This window comes from Triticum dicoccoides, chromosome 6B (assembly GCF_002162155.2).
Source record: "Triticum dicoccoides isolate Atlit2015 ecotype Zavitan chromosome 6B, WEW_v2.0, whole genome shotgun sequence".
NCBI lineage: Eukaryota > Viridiplantae > Streptophyta > Magnoliopsida > Poales > Poaceae > Triticum > Triticum dicoccoides.
In genome coordinates, this window is record NC_041391.1 from 215,540,441 (window position 1) to 215,566,556 (window position 26,116).

Genomic DNA, 26,116 nt, shown 5'->3' on the forward strand with positions numbered 1-26,116 from the left:
ACTATGCATCTGTATACCACCCTCAAACGAACAGCCAAGTCGAATGGGCCAATGGACTAATCATGAGTGGTATTAAACCCATACTAGTGCGCTCTTTACGAGAATTGGATAAGCACTGGGTTGAGGAACTCGATTCCATACTCTAGGGACTCCGGACCATGCCCAATCGAACGACCGGATACAAACCCTTCTTTATGGTGTACGACGCAGAGGCCATATTGCCCTGTGATATTATTCATGACTCACCTAGAGTGAGCATGTACGAAGAGAAAGAAGCCGAACTAGATCGGCAGGACAACCTACATGGACTTGAAGAGGAGCACGATGTAGCCAAGGCCCGTTCCGCATTCTATCAACAACAGGCCAAGCGTTACCAAAGCAGAGAAGTGTAGGCTAAAACATACAACGTCGGAGAACTTGTTCTATGCCTCCCGGAGAAGAAAAAAGGGTAAGCTCAAACTCAAATGGGAGGGGCCCTTCATTATAGATGAAGTCCTTACTAGAGGAGCCTATCGCCTTCTCAATGCGGAGGATAATCGCCTTGAGCCGAACCCATGGAACACCGCCTGGCTCCGAAGATTTTACGCATAATTTGGCCTCCTTAGGTCTAAGTTTAAAACTAGGTTTTTTCCATGTTCTCTTTCTTTTTATCCTCTTTACCTTTCTCTCCTTATATTGTATGTTTGAATAAACCACATTGTTGGGGGTACACATCTTTAAATGTATAAATCCCACCATACATGGGGGCTTCTTTTAAAAGAAGCATTTTATTACAAAGCTTACAAGCTTCTTATATCCGTACTATATGTTGTTTCTGCCATTTTATGCACCTCTATGACTTATGTTTTTGCCAAGCTGGGTTGCCTAGCTCCTGTGCTTATACCCTACGTTCATGATTGTTCGGCTCGGGTGTAAAGGGAGCACCTCTGCGATTCTTACAACCGGGTTATCCGGCGCTGTACCTCAGACAGGTGAAGCCGAAAGCTAGCGTTCTTTTGAGAATAATTGGGCGGCACATATTCAACAGGATGTTTTCGGAATAACACATAAAAGTGGACGTCTGTACTTTAGATACAAGCCCAGCCTAAGAAAAGGAACCCCTAACGGAACTATTTTTCTTGGAATATGTTTCTTATGTTTAAAAATAATATAACATAACTCTGCCGAACACATTTTGTCTGTTTGAGCAATACAACCGGATTGCCTGGTTTCCGACAATACCACATGTTTACTAGTCAAACATAGTCTGTTGAAACACTCCAACTTTTTGGTTCGGAGGTGGAAACCGAAGGTCTGCGATGACAAAACTTTCATACAATTCGGTAGGAGATAAGTTCGGTCATAAAGTAAATGGGTACATCAAATCAAACGCTCACTCCCTTTCTACGCCATCTAGTAGGCTATCTAATTTACAATCCTGTTGCCAAAATTTTGCCGCTATCATCACTTGGTCGTATACCAAGCTTACGTGAATTTCCTTCCCGTCGGGTCCTCGCGGTCTAACTCTGGCCATATGGTTCGGGTCAAGACCAGTATAGCGTGTCTTCACCATGGCCCATGCCTCTCGAGCACCTTCACGGCATGCGGATGTCTTCCACAGCTCGAACTGACTCCAGGCACCCTGGAATAGATCAGCCAACCCCTCCATACTTTCTGGAGGGACGTCGGAAGGCCATAAGGCTTTGGCCATATTCTTCATCGCCTTCCGAGCTTGCTCGTGCAGCTTGGCCAGCTCCTTCAGAATGTCGCTCTATAGAACTAGCATTTCCTCCTCGGGGCGACTGGTTAACATAACTGTATCAACTGAACTATCATATTCCGCATTATATGATCCTATCAATAATCCGAACGGTTCACAAAACATACTGAATATGCCGCCCTTCAGTTTCTGGTTTTCTTGTTGTGCCTCTAAGAGTTGAGCCTTCAAGCTCTTTATCTCTTCGGCCTGTTTCTTTACTTCTCCTTCCATTTTTTTATAGTTGCCATAATACATTGGGGCACTCTTTATTTCTTTGAGCTCCCGGGTCAGTGTGATGTTCTTCTCCTTGAGAACTTGTGGTCATCAAACGATCCTTAAATCGGTTTTGTTCACCTGCTTTAAGTCTCGGGGGCTACTACTACTATCTATCTATTAAGTTACTGAATATTTTTACGTGCAAATCCTTTGAGAACAGGCGAGCGACCCCGGTGAGTCCATCCCAGACAGCTCGGGTATAAGCACCTACAGTGCTTAGGGCGTTAAACTCTGGCTCCATTAAGGCAGGGGCACATAAGGCTTCTTTTGAGTGACGATGGTTCATCGCACTCTCGACTTCGGAGTTGGTCATAGACATCTCATCCGACTCTCCATGCGACAAGCGAGTCTGTGCCACAATCAGCATGCGCCTCTGTCCCGATTGGTATCTCTGGCGCCGGGTTAGCCGCAACTCGGCTGGCTGGGACCTTACCCACGGAACGCCCAATACCCCTCCTGCAATAATAGAGGGAGGATTGAAATGACGGTCCGACTTCACGACCAAATAATAGCAAAGAAGTATAGACCTTTTCCATGGTGGAGCAGGTTCATTGTTGTTCCCGACCTCCTTTCGTTTTGCACGACCCTTCCGCGAAGATGCTAACCTTTTCTTGGTCGCCCTCCCTTGGGTGTGTGTCAGGACCTCGACTCAATGGTACACCGATCTAGCATGTAACACCTCATATCACTTTGCGGCCGCACACACGGTATTCCCGCAGGTGTCGCCTTACCAGGCCCGGGACTGTTTGCGCCTTTTGGCACACGTATATGATAGTGTTGCTAGCATCCATGTGACAAGGAGCCCGGGCTGACATGGCTAGTCGTGAACCCAAAGTGGCACTAACTTACAGGGACAGACATACATGACCCAGCAACGAACGTGTCGGTCATCAGCGAGTGAATCCGGGCTGTAGCAACTGGTCTAGCAGGACTCTGGCAGACACCGCGTGACATTTCCCCGAAGGGACAGACATAGGAACAAAGAAGGACACATGCCGGCCAGCCTAAGTGTTCCGGAGCAGTAGCAAGCTACCAAGGCTCAGTGGAAACAGTAGGAGACATTTCCCGGTAAGAGAGGCTACCAAGGATAAACAACTAGATAGTCAGATCCCACACATACCAAGCATTTCAATAACATACACACAATATGCTCGATATGTGCAAATACAACATGGCATCACAACATGAATCTACAACTTAAGTATTTTATTCAATAGACTCCGAGGAGCGAGATATTACAAACATGGGTCTCATGACCCAGCATTCAGAGCACAGAAGTCAAGCACAAGCGGAAGCTTAACATGTCTGAGTACAGACATCTACAAATGAAAAAGGCTGAGATGTCTGTCTATCTACCAGATCCTGCCGAGGGTACAAGATCGTAGCTGAGGTAACAAGCTAAACGTCGAAGTCCACGTGGAGCTACTAGCGAGACTGAAGTCTCTCTACAAAAACATAAATTAAGCAACGTGAGTACAAATGTACCCAGCAAGACATAGATCAGAACTAACTACATATGCATCAGTACCAACAAAGGGGATGGTGGGGTTTAACTGCAGCAAGCCAGCTTTGACTCAATGGCTAACCTGAACTACGACTGCAAGTAACTATTTTGAGGTGGCGCCCACGAGTCCACATATTCACCATATCAATACACCACTATGGATCCGCTCCCGTCTCCCTACGAGAACGCCATCCATAGCACTCATGTTTATCTTGCGTATGTTAGAGTATCCACTTTCACTTCTCTATGAACTGTATAGGCAACCCAGAAATCCTTTACCGTGGACACGGCTATTCGAATAGATGATGTTAACCCTGCAGGGGTGTACTTCTTCACACACGCTCTCGCCACTTACCAACATGTACACATCATGTATCTTGGCAACCTTCAAGCGGAAGCCTAGCGAGGGAGTCGGCCATGACCTGACTAACCACACAAGTCTCTCTTCCAGGTTTATCGCCTATTCGGGTTCCATCCGCAAGGAGATCCGGCCGGGGTGTCGCTCATGGCCCCAAACGATGTGAGAAGGGTTCCCAAGCCAACCATTCGGGTGCCACTTGGTACACCGTGCCACTGTGCCTAGTATGTCCCAAGCCCACCTATACCGGATGCCACTTGGTAGATTACTAACACTACCTACAAACACCAGAAACTAGTTGCAACTCCTGGACAGAGATCGGGTTGATTAATAAGCCGAGAGGGGTCGAGTTACCGGAACCCAATGTGTGGTAGTAACTGCTCATGGATCACAAACACAGAACTCAGTTCCTGAGGACGGTTTCAATGAGACAACCCACCATGTACTCCTACATGGCCTCTCACCGCTACCTTTACCAAATCGTGTTCACACACTTAGACCACACACAGTAGGATAAGTTCACACACCTCCAATTCATCCCTGATGAATCAGACCTGACTCAACTCTAAGCAGTAGCAGGCATGACAAACAAGCATGAATGAGTAGGCACATCAAGGCTCAAACAACTCCTACTCATGCTAGTGGGTTTCATCTATTTACTGTGGCAATGACAGGTCATGCAGAGGAAAGGGGTTCAACTACCGCAGCATGTAGCAGTTGAATCGTTGTTGTCCTAATGCAGTAAAAGAGAGCAGGAGCGAGAGAGTGGGATTGTATCGGAATGAACAGGGGGGTTTTGCTTGCCTGGCACTTCTGAAGATAATATAGCTCTTCATCGGTGTCATCGAACTCATCGTCGGAACCACGTCTATCGAGAGGGGACAAACACTAGCAAACAAGGAAGAACACAATCAATGCAATGCACAACATGATGCATGAATGTGACATGGCAATATGCTGTGGTTTAAGCTAATGCAACTAGCAGCAAGTTAAATGGAGTTGGTTTGAATCCATGATTCAAATGCAAACTCCATATGTGAAGGTTTAAATGCCAATTATATGATTTGTGCTAAACAACAGCTATAAGTTGTTCTAACATGCATTTTTGAAGTTTATAAATGGTACAGATGGATAGATTGGATTTTTCTGATCATTTTTCATATATAACTTATTTCATTTGGAGTTACGGTTGATTTTATATGAATTTTTGAAGTTTATAACATTTTCTGGAATTTCCTGAATAAGAATAAATCTAGTAAATGATTTATTGCGTAAGCACTGCGTCACTGTGACGTCAGCAGGTCAACAGGCGCTGCTGCTGGTCAAACCTGACCGGTGGGGTCCACTGGTCAATGACTGGGGCTGGTTAGTGCCGCTGACATGTGGGCCCTGTCAACGACCACGTCAGCTTGGTCAAATCTGACGCGTGGGGCCGCTATTGTTAATTAAAACTAAACAGGAAATAAACTGTGGTTAGTTAGCCAGTGGGGACCAGCTGTCAGTGACTGTGGTGGGTAATTAGCAGTGGGATTGGGCACTAATTAAGCCGGCCACGTCGGCGGTTAACCGCCGGTGACACACAGACGCGGCGGCGTCGCTCGTTCCGGCGACTCCGACGATGGGAGGAGGCAGAGTTGGGCTCTATGGCTGCAGCGTGATGGGGCGCATCGGGTGGTAGCCGTGGGCGGTCAGAAACAGCAACGGCGGCGAGCGAGGCGGTGGACGAAGCTCGGGTGGGTGTGGGGTTAGCGCTGCGGCTCGCAAACGAGCCGGCTATCGCGCTAGTTTTGCTCTACGGAACATTGCGAGTGCAACGGACGTAGGCGCGGGACCAAAAGGGTCACCGGGGCTTCGCCGGCGATGAGCCCGTGCGGCGGCGGCTACGTTAAGCAAGGGGGCGATGGCTACGATGACCAAACGGGAGCGGGGTTAGGGGAGAAATGACCGGGGGCTGACCACGGTCACGAAGAGATGCTCGGCGGGCTCGGGGTAGGCCGGATGGCGGCGAATCGATGGCGGCAATCCTCGATGGCGGAGGAGGGGAACGGCGGAGCTGGCGACATCCAGGGCTTCCGGCGCCTTCTGTCTTGGTGAGGAGGAAGAGGGGGACGAGACGGGGCTTCTTGGCACGTCGGCGAGGCGAGGGGAGCACGGTGGCTGCGGCAATCAGCGTCGGCGGCGATGGTGTCATGTTGGTGGTGCTACGAGAGAGAGCAGAGAAGGAGGGATCCAGGGAGAGTGAGAGAGGGTCGAGGGGCTGCGTGGCGCTCGTCTAGAGCCGTCCAAGAGGAACCAGGCAGACAGGGAGGGAGGAGGTGGCCTGGGCGTGGGCGTGCGGGCGTCGGGCACGCGCTCGTCCTTCTGTCCCACGAGGAAGACGACAGGAGGAGCTGCAGTGGTGGGTTCGGCCTATGCTGCTGGGCTGACTTCAGGTAAGGCCGGGTAGGCTTCGTCTCTCTCTCTTCCTAATTCTTTTCTGTTTTCTATTTTCTGTAATTGTGTTTGGCTTTATTAAAAATGCCAGGGCATTACCAAAAATCATGAAACTGCTCAATGTCACTGTTTGGAATATTTCCAACAACAAACATTTCAGTTTGTGATTATCTGAGCATTTAAAATATTATTTAGCAATTAAATGCCCAAATGCAAATATCATATGATTTAATTCAAAAACCCAGAATGGCCTAGAAATATGTGCACCATTTTTGGCAGAGGTTTTAAACCAATCCAAAAATGATAAACTTTTCTGAAGGGAATTTTGGGTTCATTGATAATATTTTTATTTGAACCTAGTTGATTTGGTTTGGTGCTAGGGTTTGAGCAATCCCCATTTCAACTTTCAAAAGAACTTAAACATGATGCTACAGACAAGTGCTAGCCTAGTGCAAGGTAAGGCTAGGGATGTGACAACTCACCCCCACTAAACAAGAATCTCGTCCCGAGATTCAAGCGGTAGGGTAAGATGAAGGGGGAACGCAACTAACGCAATCTTCACGATGCAGGTTGCACTTCAAATGAACATTTATTCAATCACCATCTTTGTCTCGTCGTCCTGCTATGAGAACTCCAGCCAACATGACAAAGAGAGGAGAAGGAGACTCTAGAAGGATCGATCTTCTCAAAGATCGAACAACTCAGGGTTAACTCACAAAATGAGACATAGAACACCTCTTGAGCTGAGATATTCAAACACACTTCGGGGGGGGGGGATGGAAGAACAGATGACGTGGGTTCAATTTGGTAGGCAACAATTCCACGCTTGACGAGATGGTGAATGGTTTCAAGATAGCGATGAAATAATTGCCATGATTCCATAACGGGGCACCATAGAGAAGGTGGCTCATAGAATTATTACCTTAAGTGGCAAAAAGAATTTCTTTTGATATAGAGATCATTGAGACTCTCTATACCAGCCTAAGGAAAATCTCGAGCCATCGTTTGGAGGAGTACAATAGAATGACATACTCGGATTAGGATGGATGATGTGGATTACCTTGTTGAGAACAACACAAGGGATGATTTTAGTAACTGGGCAGAAGCTCAACAGTAGAGAGTGAGTCCACCATTTGAAAAGTTATAGCATAACCGAGGAAGCTAAGAGCAATCCCAGTTAGTGCCGATGATAACACCTAGCGCTTGTGCGTGCCCTCAAGAACTTGAGCATTTCCATATTCATCAAGGTTTTACCAATATCCGTGTCAAGGATCCTGGCAACACAACTTACTACCATGATGAATGGTGATGGAGGATGCAGATGCAAAGGAAGATAACACTTTCTCAAATTTCACCTTAGCGAGGCCAAGGGATCAAAATCCGGATGATCCACCGTTAGACATTTAGCACTCCGCTTCTAATGTTCTCCTTGATGTGCTAGCACAACCCATTTATAGATATGGTTTGATAACTAGAACATCAAGTAAAAGATCGTACTTCGGGAGCACAAGAATCCATAAGGAGTAACTTATTGGAGTAAATCCTACGAAATCCTTATGGGGAGGTGGCCAACTTCCTCAATCAAGATACTACAACAACAGGTCTTCCGGCTGGGTGTGTTGGCCACGACATCCACTTTACCGGATTACAGAGAGACCATTGTTATAGTTCTTGGGAAATGTTCCAACCATCATAACCGCCTGAGATTCAGATCTGGTTGGTGTCAGGATATTCCAGACTCATTAAGTCTAGAAAGAAAAATGAAAGTTTGCAACACAAATCGACGAGACGACATTGCGGGATTCTCGGGGAATGAACTGTGATACCAAGCTCCAAAACATGAGCTGGTTCTGCTACACACATACGAACATGCTATCTCAGACAAGCATGACCACATAGTAGTCTTATAATAAAACACTTCCGAGTTCGGGTGGGGAACCCTCATCGAGGATATCGAAGTCTTTACGCAAGTCCATGGATTAGATCCCAAGCATAGACTTCTCTTCCTTGAACAAGTCAATTAGTGGCTTGGTGTGCTAGGAAGACATATAGAATGAAGATGATCAGTCTAACAGACCACAGAATTCTTCGCACGTGCATGACTGACTTGGGATGATTCCATAGGAGGCAAAACTATCTTTCTCTAATTCACGGCGGCAACTTGCATCAAATGCACACGTATCAGAGGAAATCAGTTCTTTCATCCGAACATATGCTTCATGAACGGAACACGAAAGCATTGCTCACAAAGTTTCCAATACTAGCTGGAAGTTCAACACGAATCATGGGGAAGGTAAAAATGTTGTCGATGGGCTCAACAACATGTCATCCAGATTTCCGTGAAGATAGAATTCCATAATTATGCAAACACGATGATAGCATTGGTCAGACCAAATGATATAATGGGGTATGCTCGAGGAAAAACCACGAGTAAAACAACATTATGAATATCATTGGTTCTGATTTGATCTGAGAATAGCCCACACTCAAATCAAAGATTGGATAAGGTGATAGGTCCATTAACTGATCATAGGCCCAATCGGTGAAGATATCATCTTTCTTCAACACACACACACACACACACACAAAGATATCCCTTTGGAATGAGCTAAGTCGGACAAGCTTTCATCTTCCAACTCTCCAAGTTGTTGTTTAGCTTAACCAACTAGATTAGGGTATCCAACACAGATTCTTGGAGAAAGGGTGGTTTACAAGAAACCAACTTGATCATGAACTCAACATAGCGGTCAGGTGACAACCTGGTAACACTTCCGAGAAGATATTCGGAAAATCACGAACCACCCATATGTTACTAAGCTCGAGAACGATCTTGCTTTTCAGGGCAAGATGATATGATCTAATGAGCGAGGATTTGACAAAATCCTAACTTATCAATCGAAGAGTACACCAGGAAATAAGGACTAGGTAGCAAAATCTATCTTAGAATGACGATTCAAGAACCAACACGCTAAGAATGAAATTATTGTCCTTTAACTACCAAGCAACGGGGTTGCTAGCAGTATTGATTTCACACATCACAGTTCACTTGTCGGTATTCCGGTTACAACAACAAGGGGACCAAGGGATGAATAATGATGGCGAGAAGTATTACCACATTAAGAATTCATAAGATAAGGTGCAATTCTCATGACATTCCTGACATAAAGTGGGTAATACTTCAGGGTAGAACAGACGAAAATCTTGATTGCATTTGATCTGCGGAATGCAGCTGCTTTAACCCAATCCTAGAAATGGATGAGGTACTAGAGTTTGTTTCTCCTAGTCATTCTGAACTAGAATGGCTTGACGGACCAAAGAATGATAGGCACCGATGAACGAATGCACGCATGCTCTTGACTATCAATTGATAGGCGAAGGTCATAAGACAACTAAAGAGGGACAACTCAAAGGAACATATATCTTTAGGAGTTGTGGATGCATAGGTTAGTATGTCGAACAAGTTCAACATATTTCTTCTGGATAACCCATGCTGAAGAGGAAGGACTAGCAGATTCACAACTATGAATGGAGGACTCATCAAGAGCACTCTGGTTGTGATCTTTTGGTTCAAAGAACTTCCGCCATAAGCAGTTCATGGTATTTGGAAGAAGGCAATACCACGGACCTCGAGGACTATCGCAAAGGTTACTAATATCCTAAAGGAACTAGCAAACACTATCAACATGAAATAAGTAGGGTGAATCTCGGGTTCAAGAACCCAGGAATAGAATGGCTACTAGCTAAGTGGCATCACGGGATGCTCTCGAGAATGATGGCCAGAATCATCACACTCGGAACACAAAACATGGCTAGATTACAAGGTGATACTCTAGACATCTAGGGTCATAATAATAGCTCCAACATATATGTCGAGGCAATAGAGTACCTCAACTCACCATTATTTGTGGTTAACCTGGCCAGAGAGGACATCGGGAACGGGAAGAAGGGATTTGCAAATGCATCAGACTATTAGAACCCTGGGATGACTCGGACAACATAACGGCTGTAAATGCTCAAAATGATTTGAGACATCCTACAAAATGGTGGCATAACCACTCTATCATCATAATATCAAGGTTCTGAGATCAACTATGAACACACAGAAGATGGTAGGAACTTAACTGAGGCTTAAGTCCAACAATTCTATAAGTCTACGGTTTAGTAACACGTGATCCTAATAGAAAGAAGAGAGAGCCTAGTTCCTTAACCCCGTAGGAAAGATAAGCTGACTCAGATGAGAAGGTCATAAGGTATAAGGAGTAAAAAGAGCCTTACGTTCCCAACCACAATCAATTCCCTTATATAACTAGAGAATTTCTAGACTCAACTTCGACCAGTTTGGCTTGGTAATCCTACAGGCAGTCAAGCTCTGATACCAAAGCTGTCAGGACCCCGACTCAATGGCACACCGATCTAGCATGTAACACCTCATATCACTTTGCGGCCTCACGCACGGTATTCCCGCGGGTGTCGCTTACCAGGCCCGGGACCGTTTGCACCTTTTGGCACACGTATATGATAGTGTCGCTAGCATCCATGTGACAAGGATCCCGGGCTGACATGGCTAGTCGTGAACCCAACGTGGCACTAACTTACAGGGACATGCATACATGACCCAGCAACGAACGTGTCAGTCATCAGCGAGTGAATCTAGGCTGTAGCAACTGGGCTAGCAGGACTCCCGTAGACACCGCGTGACATTTCCCCGAAGGGACAGACACAGGAACGAAGAAGGACACATGCCGGCCAGCCTAAGTGTTCCGGAGCAGTAGCAAGCTACCAAGGCTCAGTGGAAACAGTAGGAGACATTTCCCGGTAAGAGAGGCTACCAAGGATAAACAACTAGATAGTCAGATCCCACACATACCAAGCATTTCAATAACATACACACAATATGCTCGATATGTGTAAATACAACATGGCATCACAACATGACTCTACAACTTAAGTATTTTATTCAATAGGCTCCGAGGAGCGAGATATTACAAACATGGGTCTCTTGACCCAGCATTCAGAGCACACAAGTCAAGCACAAGCGGAAGCTTAACATGTCTGAGTACAGACATCTACAAATGAAAAAGGTTGAGATGTCTGTCTATCTACCAGATCCTGCCGAGGGCACAAGATCGTAGCTGAGGTAACAAGCTAAACGTCGAAGTCCACGTGGAACTACTAGCGAGACTGAAGTCTCTTTGCAAAAACATAAATTAAGCAATGTGAGTACAAATGTACCCAGCAAGACTTACATCAGAACTAACTACATATGCATCAGTATCAACAAAGGGGATGGTGGTGTTTAACTGCAGCAAGCCAGCTTTGACTCAGTGGCTCACCTGAACTACGAATGCAAGTAACTCTTTTGAGGTGGCGCGCACGAGTCCACATATTCACCATATCAATACACCACTATGGATCCGCTCCCGTCTCCCTACGAGAACGCCATCCATAGCACTCACGTTTATCTTGTGTATTTTAGAGTATCCACTTTCACTTGTCTATGAACTGTATAGGCAACCCAGAAGTCCTTTACCACGGACACGGCTATTCGAATAGATGATGTTAACCCTGCAGGGGTGTACTTGTTCACACACGCTCTCGCCACTTACCACCATGTACACATCATGTATCTCGGCAACCTTCAAGCGGAAGCCTAGCGAGGGAGTCGGCCACGACCTGACTAACCACACAAGTCTCTCGTCCATGTTTATCGCCTATTCGGGTTCCATCTGCGAGGAGATCCGGCCGGGGTGTCGCTCATGGCCCCAAACGATGTGAGCAGGGTTCCCAAGCCCACCATCCGGCTGCCACTTGGTACACCGTGCCACTGTGCCTAGTCTGTCCCAAGCCCACCTGTACCGGGTGCCACTTGGTAGACTACTAATACTACCTACAAACACCAGAAACTAGTTGCAACTCCTGGACAGAGATCAGGTTGATTAATAAGCCGAGAGGGGTCGAGTTACCGGAACCCAATGTGTGGTAGTAACTGCTCACGGATCTCAAACACAGAACTCAGTTCCTGAGGATGGTTTCAATGAGACAACCCACCATGTACTCTTACATGGCCTCTCACCGCTACCTTTACCAAATTGTGTTCACACACTTAGACCACACACAGTAGGACAACTTCACACACCTCCAATTCATCCCCGATGAATCAGACCTGACTCAACTCTAAGCAGTAGCAGGCATGACAAACAAGCATGAATGAGTAGGCACATCAGGGCTCAAACAACTCCTAGTCATGCTAGTGGGTTTCATCTATTTACTGTGTCAATGATAGGTCATGCAGAGGAAAGGGGTTCAACTACCGCAGCATGTAGCAGTTGAATCATTGTTGTCCTAATGCAGTAAAAGAGAGCAGGAGCGAGAGAGTGAGATTGTATCAGAATGAACAAGGGGGTTTTGCTTGCCTGGCACTTCTGAAGATAATATAGCTCTTCATCGGTGTCATCGAACTCATCGTCGGAACCACGTCTATCGAGAGGGGACAAACACCGGCAAACAAGGAAGAACACAAACAATGCAATGCACAATATGATGCATGAATGTGACATGGCAATATGCTATGGTTTAAGCTAATGCAACAAGCAGCAAGTTAAATGGAGTTGGTTTGAATCCATGATTCAAATGCAAACTCCATATGTGAAGGTTTAAATTCCATTTATATGATTTGTGCTAAACAGCAGCTATAAGTTGTCCTAACATGCATGAAAATGGTACAGATGGATAGATTGGATTTTTCTGATCATTTTTCATATGTAAATTATTTCATTTGGAGTTACGGTTGATTTTATATGAATTTTTGAAGTTTATAACATTTTCTGGAATTTCCTGAATAAGAATAAATCTAGTAAATGATTTATTGCGTAAGCACTACGTCACTGTGACGTCAGTAGGTCAACAGGCGCTGCTGCAGGTTAAACCTGACCAGTGGGGTCCACTGGTCAGTGACTGGGGCTGGTTAGTGCCGCTGACATGTGGGCCCAGTCAACGGCCACGTCAGCTTGGTCAAAGCTGACGTGTGGGTCCGCTGTTGTTAATTAAAACTAAACAGGAAATAAACTGTGGTTAGTTAGCCAGTGGGGACCAACTGTTAGTGACTGTGGTTGGTAATTAGCAGTGTGATTAGGCATTAGTTAAGCCGGGCACGCCGGCGGTTAACCGCCGGTGACACACAAACACGGCGGCATCGCTCGTTCCGGCGACTCGGACGACGAGAGAAGGCAGAGTTGGGCTCTACGGCTGCAGTGTGATGGGGCGCATCGGGTGGTAGCCGTGGGCGGTGCCGGGGCGGTCAGAAACAGCAAAGGCAGCGAGCGAGGTTGCAGCCGGAGCTCGGGTGGGTGCGGGGTTAGCGCTACGGCTCGCAAATGAGCCGGCTGTCGCGCTAGTTTTGCTCTACGGAACATTGCAAGTGCAACGGACGTAGGCGCGGGACCAAAAGTGTCACTAGGGCTTTGCCGGGATGAGCCCATGCGGCGGCGGCTACGGTAAGCAAGGGGGCGACGGCTACGACGACCAAATGGAAGCAGGGTTAGGGGAGAAATGACCGGGTGCTCACCACGATCACGAAGAGATGCTCGGCGGGCTCGGGGTAGGCCGGACGGCGATGAATCGATGGCGGCAATCCACGGTGGCCGAGGAGGGGAACGGCGGAGCTGGCGGCATCCAGGGCTTCCGGCGCCTTCCGTCTTGGTGAGGAGGAAGAGGGGGACGAGACGGGGCTTCTTTGCGCGTCGGCAAGGCGAGCGGAGCACGGTGGCTGAGGCAATCGGCATCGGCGGCGATGGTGTCATGTCGGTGGTGCTGCGGGAGAGAGCAGAGTTGGAGGGATCCAGGGAGAGTGAGAGAGGGTCGAGGGGCTGCATGGCGCTCGTCTAGAGTCGTCCAAGAGGAACCAGGCAGGCAGGGAGGGAGGAGGTGGCCTGGGCGTGCGCGTGCGGGCGTCGGGCACGCGCTCGTCCTTCTGTCCGACGAGGAAGACGACAGGAGGAGCTGCGGTGGTGGGTTGGGCCTGTGCTGCTGGGCTGACTTCAGATAAGGCCATGTAGGCTTCATCTCTCTCTTTTCCTAATTCTTTTCTATTTTCTATTTTCTGTAATTGTGTTTGGCTTTATTAAAAATGCCAGGGCATTACCAAAAATCATGAAACTGCTCAATGTCACTATTTGGAATATTTCTAACAGCAAACATTTCAGTTTGTGATTATCTGAGCATGTAAAATATTATTTAGCAATTAAATGCCCAAATGCAAATATCATATGATTTAATTCAAAAATCTAGAATGGCCTAGAAATATGTGTACCATTTTTGGCAGAGGTTTTAAACCAATCCAAAAATGATAAACTTTTCTGAAGGGCATTTTGGGTTCACTGAGAATATTTTTATTTGAACCTAGTTGATTTGGTTTGGTGCTAGGGTTTGAGCAATCCCCATTTCAACTTTCAAAAGAACTTAAACATGATGCAACAGAGAAGTGCTAGCCTAGTGCAAGGTAAGGCTAGGGATGTGACAGTGCGGCTCACTGAGCGCCGATCCTGCGAAACATGGTCCAATGTAGAGGATAAGGAAACTGGTGGAAGTATCACTCTTCTTTGAGAAAACAGTTTCCGAACACTTACCTTCACGAAGGGATAGAGGTCGGGGTAGTCAGCCATAATGGCCACCTCTGAGCCATCAAGGCTCGCCTGATAGTAGACTCCATCTTCGAACTTTACAAACATGTTCAGATCCTCATGGAATTCAGGGTCTTCATTGCGATCATGATCCTCTGGCTGGTGGGGGGGGGGGGCAGTTAATGTTCTCAACAAACTGCCTCCATGACTGTTCAAAAAATAAACAGCCAGGATATTGTATCAATGCATCCCTATGGATAAAAGAGCATTGAGCGGTTAAAAAACTTACCCATTCAATAGGAGTTTACATGGAGTAGGCTTCTCGGCAATTTACACGCATGCAGTCTTATTCTTCTTCTTTATATAGGTCGCCCAAAGCTGCCGCTAATGCGGCTTGGCCATCCGGACCCTTTCACCTGTAGCGGGATGGGTCGTCCTCCCCGTAGTAGTTCCATAGGGGAGTTACTCGGGATTGAAGTGGTTGGATGCCTCTCTTTATCATGATAGCCATAACTTCTACTATGGAGAGTCCAGAATGGGTCAATAGCTTGATCTTGTTTACCAAGTTCATCACCTCCGCGCTGTCTTCTTGGGCGGAGGATTTGGGATGCCAGCTGTATAGCTTCTTCAGGGGGGCGCTGGAAAATTCTGGCAGTCCATGCTGAATAGGGTTTGGAAGGGGTACATCATGAATATAGAAACATTCCAAAGACCCATTCGGCAGATCGTTTCTTCGGAGTCCCGACGGGGTAGCAGGATCCGGCTATACGCCATACTTCGGCACCGCCCACTTCGAAAATAGAGCCACAGCCCTGATGGCGGGGGACGAGGCAGAAGAACTTTTTCCATAGTTTGAAGTGAGCCTCGCAACCCAAGAATAATTCGCAAAGTGCGACAAAACTAGAGATATGTAAAATAGAACCTGGTGTGAGGTTGGGCAGCTGGATCCCGTAGTGTTCCAGTAGACCCCTAAGGAAGGGGTGGATTGGGAATCCCATGCCCCTAAAAAGAAATGAGGTGAAGCACACCCTCTCCCCTTGACTAGGAGTGGGGAAATTCTCCGCCAATGCATCAGCATCTATAGTGGTTAACCCCGCTGTACAGAGACTAGATCTAGGGGAGGGTGGTATCCTTGCGTTTGGAGTCGACTAAGCTGGAGGTGAGATACAGAACAACTCTACCAGTCCCCCTCTTGAGGGTCATGAGGACGCGAGGAGGAACCAGGGGCTCTTGCCATGGTCTGTTTTTTGTGGCTTGCTCTGTTGCTTTTCGTGTGATGCGAGATGATGGTTTAGATCTCGCCTCACTTTATAGGCGCGATTTGTGCCTGCCAGGAATATTAAAATACAAGGATAATAGACCGTTCCCATTCACTCGGGCGCGTGTAAATCGCGGAGATGGTGGGAGGAATCGTAAAGACTGGACGCGGAAGCCGACGCCGGACTATCTTCAATCCGGATTATAATGGAGAACCTGCCTTGCAAAGCCGAAGACTTGCGTCCGCATACTACATCTACATTGAAGGCAAGTTCGGGGGCTACTGAGGGAGTCCTGGATTCAGGGGTCCTCAGATGTCCAGCCTAGGAGTTTGGGCCGGGTTGCATGGGCCGTACAAGATCACGTCGAAGATCATCTACCATGTCCAGATGGGACTTCTCAACACGTGGACGGCAAGAATAGAGTCCAGCGGTTTCCTTCCCTAATAAACCGACTTTGTACAATCCATAGGCCCCCTCCGGTGTGTATATAAGCTAGAGGGGTTAGTCCATAGAGGACAACTTTTTCACCATCATCAGAATCCTCATAGGCTAGACATCTAGGGTTATCCATCACTATCTCGAGGTAGATCAACTCTTGTAATCTTCATACTCAACAATCATAATCAAACAAGAGTAGGGTTTCACCTCCACTAAGAGGGCTCAAACCTGGGTAAACATCGTCTCCCCTGGCCTCTTGTTACCATTGATCCTTAGACGCATAGCTTGGGCCCCCTGAGGAAGTCCTGGATTAGGGGGTCCTCGGACAGCCGGACTATATGCTTATGCCGGACTGTTGGACTATGAAGATACAAGACTGAAGACTTCGTCCCGTGTCCGGGTGGGACTCTCCTTTGCGTGGAAGGCAAGCTTGGCAATTTGGATATGTAGATTTCCTTCTCTGTAACCGACTCTGTGTAACCCTAGCCCCCTCCAGTGTCTATATAAACCGGAAGGTTTAGTCCGTAGGACAACAACAATCATAGTCATAGGCTAGCTTCAAGGGTTTAACCTCTATGATCTCATGGTAGATCAACTCTTGTAATACTCATATCCTCAAGATCAATCAAGTAGGAAGTAGGGTATTACCTCCATAGAGAGGGCCCAAACCTGGGTAAACATTGTGTCCCCCGCCTCCTGTTATCATTAGCCTTAGACGCACAGTTCGGGACCCCCTACTCGAGATCCGCCGGTTTTCACACCAACATTGGTGCTTTCATTATGAGTTCCACTGTGTCGTCATCATAAGGCTTGATGGCTCCTGAAATCGTCTACAATGATGCGATCCAGGGTGAGGTTTTCCTCCGTGGACAGTTCTTCGTATTCGGCGGCTTCGCACTGCGGGCCAACTCGCTTGGCCATCTGGAGCAGATCGATAGCTACGCCCCTGGCCATTAGGTCAGATTTGGAAACCTTAACTACACGGACGACATCCACGGAGACTTGATCTTTGACGGACTCGAACCCATGACAGGTGCACCCTACAGTCGTGATGAGCATGACTTAGATCTGCCATCAGACGCTGTTCAGGAGATCACACCTACAGCTGCCCCAGCTTTGAATCCAGAGCAGATCGTGCCATCAGTGGACGGGTGTATGAACCCCGCCATGGAGGCCGCACACTCAGCAGTGATAGAGCCGAACACAGATCTCACTTCCAAGGGGTTCTGTGTCTTTGGACCCTCGGACTCGTCTCCAGCCATAGGCTCCGAACCGCGTGCATCCGTGCCCATTGAATCTGACTGGGCACCGATCATGGAGTTTAGCTCCGCGGATATCTTTCTGCACTCGCCCTTGGGCAACGTTCTAAACTCATTAAAATCTCTCTCCCTGTCGGGAAACTCTTGGCCGAACTATGTCTTGCTTGAGTGGGAAGCGGACGACGAAGGAATTTGTTACCCACCACCACCCACTTAATAGCCACTATCGACGACTCAACCGACATGCTTGATTTCGACTCCGGAGACATCAACGGTATGGACGACGATGATGCCAGAGAAAAACGGGAACCACCGCCCCCAGGGCGCTGGACGGCCACCTCATCATATGATATATATATGGTGGACACACCCAAAGAAAGCAATGGCGATGATGTAATGGAGGATAATCCCCTCGAGAAGCAAACAAAGCGCCGACGTCAGCGGCGCCGCTCTAAAGCCCGCCATAGCAAAAACAGCGATACCGGCACAAGAAAGAATAATACCCCGAACGATGCTAAAGATAATCACGACCCCGTAGACCCAGTGAGGGAGCAGGATGAGCCGGGGGACAGCGAGCACAGTCCGGGGCCACTGTCTGATCACAGTGATGCCGAAGACAAAACCTATAAACCCATCTCCGGAGAGGAGAACTGTCCGGACGATGATGCACACATCATCCCGGAAAAACAATTCGAACAAGAGCACCTCCACAAAAGGCTTATTGCCACCGCGAGGAGCTTGAAGAAGCAGAAGTAACGACTTTAGGCTACGCAGGATACGCTCAACCGCAGATGGAGCAAAGTGCTCAACACTGACGAAATTTACGGCAGTGATCGCCACACAAAGAGCTACCCTAATTGCAAGCTGCTGCCCGTATTCAACGACGAGGCTATAGAGCCCGTTCCGTCGAAAAACAATATGGCCGATCTGCCGGACCAACCACCCCGTGGCCGGGACAGAGCGGCTAACGTGTGAGCACCTAGACAAAAGAGCCGGTATGGCCAGGTCCATCTATGGATCTAGGAAATGTGCTCCTATGCAGGATCACGGCCACCAAACCGACTATAATGATCGAATACCAGCTCAGAATCAACACCGAACACTATAGCCGTCGGACGCATGCCAAGACACATCCAAATACAGGGGTGCCGCACACCCCGTGTGCTTCACCGATGAGGTGCTGGATCATGAATTTCTAGAGGGGTTTAAACCCATAAACATCAAGGCATACGATGGAACAACATACCCTGCAGTATGGATTGAGGACTTTATTCTTCACATCCATATGGCTCGTGGAGATGATCTCCACCCTATCAAATACCTACCTCTCAAGTTGAAAGGACCAGCTCGGCACTGGTTGAAAAGCCTCCCCAAAAAATTCAATTGGAAGTTGGGAGGAACTCGAGGACGCTTTCAGGGCTAACTTTCAAGGGATCTATGTATGACCTCCGGATGCAGACGATTTAAGTCACATAATCCAACAACCCGGAGAATCAGCCCGTAAGCTTTGGAACAGATTTCTCACCAAGAAGAACCAAATCGTCGACTGTTCGGATGCTGAAGCCCTAGCAGCTTTTAAACACAGCATCCGGGACGAATGGCTCGCCAGACACCTCGACCAGGAAAAGCCAAGGACAATGGCAACCCTAACAACTCTCATGACCCGCTTTTGTGTGGCCGAGGACAGTTGGTTGGCTCGCAGCGGCACCAGCGACCCAGGCACATCCGAAATCAGGGATGGCAATGGGAAGCCGCGATTCAATAAAAACAAGCGCCGAAATAATGAAGACAACCCAGACAACACAGTGGTAAATGCCGGATTCAGGGGCTCTTGACCCGGTCAATGAAAAAATCCATTTAAAGGTAGCAGAGATGGACCATCCAGCCTAAATAAAATTCTAGATAGATCCTGTCAGATTCATGGCACCCCCGAGAAACCTGCGAATCACACCAACAGAGAATGTTGGGTCTTCAAGCAGGCCGACAAGCTAAATGCCGAACACAAGGAGAGGGAGCCGCCAAGTGAAGACGAGGAAGAACCTCGCCAGCCGAACATTGGGGGACATAAAAAATTTCCACCAGAGGTCAAAACAGTGAGCATGATTTATGCAACCCACATACCAAAGAGGAAGCACAAACGCGCACCCCGAGACATATACGCTGTAGAGCCCGCCGCCCCCAAATTCATCCCATGGTCGGCCTGCCCGATCACTTTCGATCGCAGGGATCATTCGACTAGTATCCGGCATGGTGGTTCGGCTGCCTTGGTGCTCGACCCAATAATTGATGGGTTCCATCTCACCCGAGTCCTCATGGACGGCGGCAGTAGTCTTAATCTGATATATCAGGACACTGTCCACAATATGGGGATAGACCCGTCAAGAATCAGCCAAAGCAATACTACCATCAAAGGAGTAATACCAGGTGTAGAGGCCCACTACACGGGCTCTCTAACATTAGAGGTTGTATTCGGTTCTCCCAACAACTTCCGAAGAGAAGAACTAATCTTCGACATCGCTCCGTTCCGAAGTGGCTATCATGCACTACTCGGAATAACGGCCTTCGCTTGTTTCAATGTAGTACTGCATTACACTTATCTTAAACTTAAGATGCCCGGTCCACGTGGCGTCATCACAATTAGCGGAAATACAGAGCGTTCCATGCATGCGGAAGAATATGTGGCGGCTCTGGCAGCAGAACCACTGAACGTCCTCTCCAACCCAAGTAACTATTCGGTCGTCGAGACCACGGACACAGCTAGACGTGTTCGGCTCACCACTAGTTGTAGCAACCAAAATAAACCTGAGCTTGATTAACGGCTATGACCCCATATGTGGTGCTGGGGGCTGCCTGCACGAAAAAGATCCATAGTTCAGCTGGATCCTATTCACACTCAAGAAATTGAATTTTCATGGTTCATTAAGTTTAACCGACGTGATGCACAGTCACACAAGATTCTTTCACCTGGGTTTTTCTTTCTTTTTACAGATGACCATCGTGCTACACCCTTCTAGAATACGACACAACAGAGACAAAGCCGCAGACGTGCAGTAGGGCCCCGTTCCAAGGTTTCTTTTTAGATTAAGACCTTATGTAAACCTTTTTATTGTCTCTTGTTGGCTCACACCCTCCTGGTACTTAAAACGACAAAGATGGATACTGGCGTTATTGGCAAGCTTATTATTCGTCGATCTAAAATAGACGTTACAAGGGCAGCAACCAATGTGTTTTTGGGTTCTATGCTCTCACCACGAGCCGCTCTTTCGTCACGCCAGATTAATGCATGTACCTGAAAATTCAGGGCTCATTATCGAGGGCGGTACTCAGCCTAGTATATGTTGTCAAGTTCGAATACCTTCGGGAGTGTTCGGCGTCGCGAGTTTGGCCTTATATGCATCAGCTCCGAATCATGTCTTTCGTCAATAGTTGGGTTTGCCCGGCTCCCGTGTTTTGCTACCTTACATTCCGCTCTATCGGCTAAGGTGGCACCAAGAGAACTACTGCGATTGTGCCCTGGTTCATCCGGATGAGCACCTCAGTAGAGAAACCCGAAAACTGACTATCATGATAAAGCGAGAGACTGGTTAACCACTCGATGACTCAGCGGCATCTTCGCGATTCCTCCGCATTAACGAAGGACCGGTTTCCCGGTCACGTATGTACACACACCGTATTCGGATGAACACGGACATACCAGGGGCTATATAGTAGCCCCACCGTCAAACTCCTATGGCTAAGTGAAAGTGTTAAAGCTATATAGTCCGATTGCCTCGTTCGCCGCGCTACCACCTCCTTAACGGACCAAGACATTGGATCAAGTGTGATTACGCGCTTTGCAGAACACCCCCGCATTATATGCGAGGGGGCTAAAGCCGACAACTGCAAACTTTCAGGTTATATACATATCTACATAAGCGGCCGCACAGGAGGCACTATAATACTTTATGGGCAAAAGTATAAATATAACCTTTATTATCAAAAGCATTGTTTTTACAATCATGATACATGTCACTGGAACATGGTATTCTTTGAGCACTGAGCCTCTATTAAACGGGCACCTTCTAAGACTTCTTCAAAATAGAGCTCGGGCGAGTCCTGGTCTCCGGGCGGACCCCTGGTTACGATATCAGTGGCCTCCATCTTTGCCCAATACGTCTTAACACGGGCAAGAGCCATCTGTGCACCCTCTATGCACGCCGACCTCTTGACAGCGTCGATATGCGGCACAGCACGAATAAATCATTGCACCAAACCAAAATAACTATCCGGACTTGGTTCCTTCGGCCACAGATGATCCACGACAGCCTTCATGGCAAGCCCGGACAACCTATGGAGCTCGGCCCACTCAGCCATTTGCTCATTCAACCGCAGCGGATGCCTTGGATTAATGAACTACGACCAGAACAATCTTTCCACCCCATGATCTTCTCGATCTTTGAAATACTCAGTCGCATCGGCCGCACTCTTTGCTAAATCCAAGTATGCGTCTGCAGAACTCCACAATTGATCAAGAGGGGCATACTTCAGATCGCCGAACTTCGTTCACAATAAAAAGGGCTTCCCAGCCGCGATATCACTGGCTTGACAAAGCTCCTCCCGCGCCGCTCTGATTTCAGAGCGAGTTTCCTTTGCTACTTCCAAGGCCTTCTTTAGGTCAGCCATTTTCATTTGGTTTTCCCTGTTGAGAAGCTCATATCGGCTGGCGGCATTTTGCAGCTCAAGAGCCAAGTTGGCTATTTTATCCTCACTCTGGTGATGAGCAGCCTGTTCGGCTTTTAATTCTTCGGCTGCCTTCAGGGCGGCCGCATCACTTCTCTTGGCTTGTTCCTTGGCCCGGGCAAGTTCTGCCCAAAGGGACTCCACGGCGGCAGCTCCATCTGTAGTCAAAGCATATTATAAATACTAGCATCATGCTCTTATTAATATTTGCTGACCACCCAAATATACATACCATGTGCCTCGTCAAGCCGCTTGTTCACAAGCGTGATGTCCGCATCCGCCACGTCAAGTTGCCGCCTCAGTTCGGCAAATTCAGTAGTCCGGTCAGCCGCCGGATCTGCAGCCGCCTGCGCACAAAAGCAGCGCTATCATTACCTGAGACTATGATCCTCTGCTCGCCTCGTCTGGACGGCAACCAGAGTCTCAGCGGCTACTATCTATACAAAGCACACCTTGCGTTTACGGTACAATCAAATATATATATATATATATATATATATATATATATATAACTTTGCGTACCTCGAGGCCTCTTAGCAGGCTCGTAAAAGCTTCATTCAACCCGCTTTTCACGGATGAAATCCTCTCCACCACCGTAGCCATTAAGGTACGATGTGACTCTGATATATCTGCTTGCTGCAGAAGGCCCATCAATGTGTCCGGTTGTACATCCGACAATCCCGGGCTTTTTCTTTTGGTCTCCTTAGGAGCCGAGAACTCCGGACTTCGGGCGGCCGAAGATTTACCTTCTGGCCTTTGCGTATCGGGAGAGATCCCCGGGACAACACCTCAGGGTCGTCCGCCCCATGAGGCAGGGAAGCAGGAGGAGGCGTTTCGCTCTCCATCATCTCCGGAAGAAGATCCCCCGAAGATGAACATTGTGGAGAAGGGCTATGAGCCGAACTACAAAACATATGTCTCGATTGTTATTCTCAGGAAAAGAGCGGGGCATGCTTACTAAAGTGCCTTTGTTCACTTACGGCTCGGTCGACGGCTGGCCCCCTTGTGCGCGCTGTGCAGTAAGGATGCCCTTCGGGGTAGGCCCCCCTGGTGAAAGTTTCTTCCCTCGTTTGGAAACCTCTGTTTCCAAGTATTCAGGGGCGGTGCTTTTCTTCCCGTGGGCAGAGGGGATTCTAGATTCTCCTCCCCGATCATCCTCCAACACGGGGGCACTAATTCCCCCGGTTAGGATGCGTAATGTACCTCCAACATGAAGCCCGCTTTTGGCTTCCCTATTCCTCCCCTTGTCCTCCCCTGATGGCACTTGATAAGGTGCGCGAGCCAGCATCCTGGTTAGTATAGGATCCGGCGAGCCTTCGGGAAGAGGGGCCGAACACCTGATCCTCTCCGCCTTTCTTATCCAGTCCTAGCCAAGGGTGGTTTTTCAGAATAATGTTGTGACGAATATAATGACAACATGTTCGGTGGTGGAGTTACTTACTTGGGTATCTGGACGGTTGCAGTTGAGATCCGCATCCTCTGTTGTGTCCGGACACTTTATTTGTGATCCAAAAGTAATCGATACATCCCTTTGAGCGTCACGCCAAAGAAGTGTTGAATGATTCGCGGTCCTTCCAGGTTGAACTCCCACATACGGAGAGATCAACGTTGGCATGGCAGGACCCGACGAACTAACATTACTTGAATTACATTGACGAGACTGATATCCCTCTTGAGGAGATCTCGAATGCGGCTTTGCAATGTCAGCACATCATTAACCGGTCCCCAGTCCAGCCCCTTGTTGACCCATGATGCAAGCTATGGCAGAGGGGCAGAGCGGAAGGCCCGGGCGGCTGCCCACTTTGTACCTCGGGGTGCTGTGATATAAAACCACTCCCGTTGCCATAGGTCGGACACCTCCGGGAATGAACCCTTTGGCCATAAGACGTCAGCACCTTTGCTTATTATAGCGCCTCCGCACTCCGCGTGTTGCCTGTCGATCATCTTCGGCTTCACATTGAAGGTCTTGAACCATAAGCAGAAGTGTGGGGTAATGCGGAGGAAGGCCTCACACACGACGATAAACGGCAAGATGTAAAGGAGGGAATCTGGAGCAAGATCATGAGAATCCAGCCCGTAATAAAACATGAGCCCTCTAACGAAGGGATGAAGACCAAAGCCTAGCCCTCGGATGAAGTGGGAGATGAATACAATGCTCTCGTTGGGTTTGGGAGTAGGAACAACCTGCCCTTGGGCAGGAAGCCTGTGAAGGATTTCGCGGTCAGATACCTAGCTTCCCTAAGCTTCTTGATGTCCTCCTCTATGACAGAAGAGGCCATCCATCGGCCTTGAGGGTTGGATCCGGACATGATTGAAGGTCCGGAGCGCGTGGACTGAACCTTGGGTGTTGGAACTCGAGGTAGGAGAAGGGAAGGATCAGGCATGGAAAGAAAAGGACATGTCTTGGCCTCTTTATAAAGACGTGAATGTCAAGCATCCTCCGCGTGGCTGTTTGGAACTTGCCTAAACCAAAGAATCATACTAACGGCATGATTGGGTTACCCACGCCCGTATTGATGAGAATCCCGTGATAAGGGGAACATGATCTCTGCTTCGACAAGACGTGCCAATAAAACTGCCTCGCAGGACGTGCAATGCCAGGTTGGGAAAAACGGTTTTGATAATAACCGGGACGTGGTGTGATGTATCACTAGGTAAAAGTTGTCAGCAGATTAGATTCATGGAATATTGTGATCTCTACGGTGGTACGTGGGATTTGCTTTGCAGAGTCGGACATGATTCATGTGTTCAAAATCTTTTTTGGAGTATTCGGAGAAGGAACCCGCCTTGCAATGCCGAGGACAATCTGCGTGCTGGACTCATCGTCATTGAAGCCTGGTTCAGGGGCTACTGAGGGAGTCCTGGATTAGGGGGTCCTCGGACAGCCGAACCATATGCTTATGTCGGACTGTTGGACTATGAAGATACAAGACTAAAGACTTCGTCCCATGTCCGGGTGGGACTCTCCTTTGCATGGAAGGCAAGCTTGGAAATTTGGATATGTAGATTTCCTTTTGTGTAACCGACTCTGTGTAACCCTAGCCCCCTTTGGTGTCTATATAAACTGGAGGGTTTAGTCTGTAGGACAACAACAATCATAATCATAGACTAGCTTCTAGGGTTTAGCCTCTACGATCTTGTGGTAGATCAACTCTTGTAATACTCATATCATCAAGATCAATCAAGCAGGAAGTAGGGTATTGCCTCCATAGAGAGGGCCCAAACCTGGGTAAACATTGTGTCCCCTGCCTCCTGTTACCATTAGCCTTAGATGCACAGTTCGGGACCCCCTACCCGAGATCCGCCGGTTTTGACACCGACACCCCCTACCCGAGATCTGCCGGTTTTGACAGTGACAATGAGCCAATCATGGAACAATATACCTTTTGATCCACCTCTTTACCATTGGGATCAATGTCAAGTTGCCATTTGACGGGCATTAGAGTGGAAGCCGGCTTGACATCCCTTAGCTTGAATCTCTTGAGCATGTCTTGAGTGTATTTGGCTTGGTTGA